Source organism: Otolemur garnettii, unplaced genomic scaffold (genome assembly GCF_000181295.1).
Source record: "Otolemur garnettii isolate 467f Iridium unplaced genomic scaffold, OtoGar3 scaffold00033, whole genome shotgun sequence".
Taxonomy (NCBI): Eukaryota; Metazoa; Chordata; class Mammalia; order Primates; family Galagidae; genus Otolemur; species Otolemur garnettii.
In genome coordinates, this window is record NW_003852428.1 from 11,857,414 (window position 1) to 11,860,607 (window position 3,194).

Consider the following 3,194-nt stretch of genomic DNA (forward strand, 5'->3'; position numbering starts at 1 on the left):
CTTTTTAAAAATGCTGTAGGATGTAGGACAAATTGTCAAAAATTGAGACTGTCCCACCAAAAGCGGGACATCTGGTCACCTTAAATTGTGTTACCTGGCTTTTTTATTTTAGCCAACCTGGTGTATGAAATGGTATCTCATTGTGGTTTGGGTTTGCATTTCCCTTGATTAATGACATTGAGCATCTTTTCATGTATTTCTTGGCTATTTGTATATCTTCTTTAGAGAAATGTCTACTTAAATATTTTACCTATTTTTAAATTGGTTCACATGTCTTTTTGTTGCTAATTTCTAAGAGTTCTTTTTATAATTGGGATACAAGTCCCTTGTCATATATATGGTTTCTAAATATTTTCTCTCATTCTGTACATTGTCCTTTCACTTTCTTTTCGAGACAGAGTCTCACTCTGTCACCCTAGATAGAGTACTGTGGTGTCACAGCTCACAGCTACCTCCAACTCCTGGGCTTAGGCGGTACTCTTGCCTCAGCCTCCTGAGTAGCTAGGACTACAGGTGCCCACCCCAATGCCTGGCTATTTTTTTGTCGCAGTTTGGCTGGAGCCAGTTTCAAACTCACTACCCTTGTGCCACCTTCCTTTCACTTTCTTGATAATGTTCATTGAAGAACAAAATTTTAAATTTTGATGTAGCCCAATTTATTTTTTGTGCTTTTATTGCTTATGCTTTTGGTTTGTATCTGAGAGATCATTCGCTAATCCGAGGAAACAAAGGTTTACTTGTATGTTTTTTTGGGGAGTTTTAGAGTTTTAACTTTCACATTAAGATCTGATTGATTTGGTTTAATTTTTAATTTTTTTAAATTTCAGATTAATCTAAGGGTACAAATGATTAAGTTACATTGTTTGCATTTGTTGGGTAAAGTTCAAGTTGTAGTTGAGCCCTTCACCCAGGGGTTGTGCTGTATACCCTTACGTTGTGTCTCTTATGTGAGAGCTTACCAATCTCTCTTCCTCCTCCCCTCTCTCCTAGCCCTCCTGCTCTGCCCTGACTTGTTTTTCTCTAATGTTGTTTTTCTCTCCTTTGGGGGTATAGCTATTGGGGTGTAGCTGCTTTCTTTTTTCTTTTCTTTTCTTTTCTTTTTTCTTTTTTTCTTTTTTCTCCTTGAGCTCAGGAGTTTAAGACCAGCTTTAGTAAGAGTGAGACCCCTGTCTCTACTAAAAACAGAAAAATTAGCTGGGCATGGTGGTGCACCTATAGTCCCAGCTATTCAGGGGGCTGAGGCAAGAGAATTGCTTGAGCCCAGGAGTTTGAGGTTGCAGTGAGCTACAATGATACTACTGCGCTCTACCAGGAGTAAAAGAGCAAGATTGTTAAAGAAAAAGAATCTTTAAAATGTTCAGGACAGGTGTTCAACCTACATATATTAATAACATTATAACAAATGTAATGTGCAGTATTTATTGCCATTCTCAAATGTCCATCAAGTCACATTTCATGTATACTGTTTTGCAGGTAACTATGATTTAGTATAACCAGAACACTATATATGGGGGTCTATTTTCTGTATTACATGTGTAACTACTATCTCATGCTTTGTTATTTATCAGCCATACAAGATTATTTCCACTAAAAAGATTAATTCGTGTTACCAATTGGTTTGCAATTAGAAATCTGAATACCAGATGGCATAATGGATTCTTCCTCATAGACATGTTTGAATGGCTTCTTTGATGTCAAAGGACTTTGAAATTAATCTGCATAACATTAGTTCCACTGGTTTGTTGATGAATTTTTTTCTAATACATTTCACACCCTGGTGGGATAATTTATGCGTCTTTTAATGAGACCCTTGTCTTGCTTCAGAGGGCAGTCTGCAGATGCAAATTTGCTGCCTCGCCACTTCTGATATGGTTTACATCTCATTCAAAGTTTCGACATTTGTTAAGTATTATTCCACGCAATGGCTGTAAAATCAGGTATTAACTTCCTTTCCAAAATAAAAATAAAAATGACCTGAGTCTTACTGGGAAAAAACTAAACGCCATGTGATAGGATCAGAGCTTTGTCATTACATCAAAATTGCTGACATTCTTCCTTTATTTATTTATTTTTTTAATCTAAGATCCTTGGACATGCTGCAAGGACACTTAAGAATGAGAAGCAGTGGAGCATCCTGCTTTAGAATTTCCCAGCCCCTGATCAATCACTTTGTTTCAGTCTTTTGAACAGGGGTCCCTTTTATTCAGCTGAGATGCAGAAGAACATCTACTTTTTATGAGAGCAGAAGAGTAGACTATACTGTCTACCCCTAAAAGAAATCGCATCTGTTTTAGTCCCTTACTAAAGCTTCGTTATTATGAAATTAGCTCAAATATCTGATCTGTTGACTTTTTCATAAGCCAAGGGAAGAGCTTTTGCATGCTTTTCTTTTAGAAAGAATGTCTGTTTCCTCACCCTTTATTTCACACTTCTTTTGCCTTCTCTCTTTAATAAGAATATGAAGGAAAAAAGAGCATTTTCAGCTTTGTACACTGCATCGCTAGAGCTATTTTTAACTGTATTTTCTGAAAATAATCTACCTCTCTTGTACAAGAGGGTAAAAACTCTATCATTAGAAAACACGGTTGTGTTTTTAGGGAGTTCACATTTATGTATTTTTATTGAAGGTTTAAAAAGTGTCAGAAAACCGATTCTCATCCCATACGATTTCCCACCCCATGCATATCTGCAATGGCATATTACTGACTGAGCATTAACTTCACGATTCTTCCATTTAAAAAATATTCTATTTGCTCAGAAAATCTTTATTTACTTCTTTATTTTATTAGAGAGGGAATCTCACTCTATTGCCCTGGCTGGAGTGTAGTGATGTGATCATAGCTCACTGCAGCCTTGAACTCCTGGACTCAAGCAATCCTCCTGGGTGGTTATAAGTGTGCATCACTATGCCTAGCTAACAACAACAAAACATTTTTTAGAGGCAGGATCTCTTTTTTTATTATTTTTATTTATTTATTTATTTAATATATACCTCATCCCATTTACTTAGTTATTGTGTTAAGACATTTATACTCTAGGGTGGTGCCCATGGCTCAAAGGAGTAGGGCACCTGCCCCATACACCAGAGGAGGTGGGTTCAAACCCAGCCCCGGCCAAAGTGAAAAAAAAAAAAAGGCATTTATACTGTGTACTAATAGATCTGACATGTACCCTTGCAGTATGCACCAATGGTT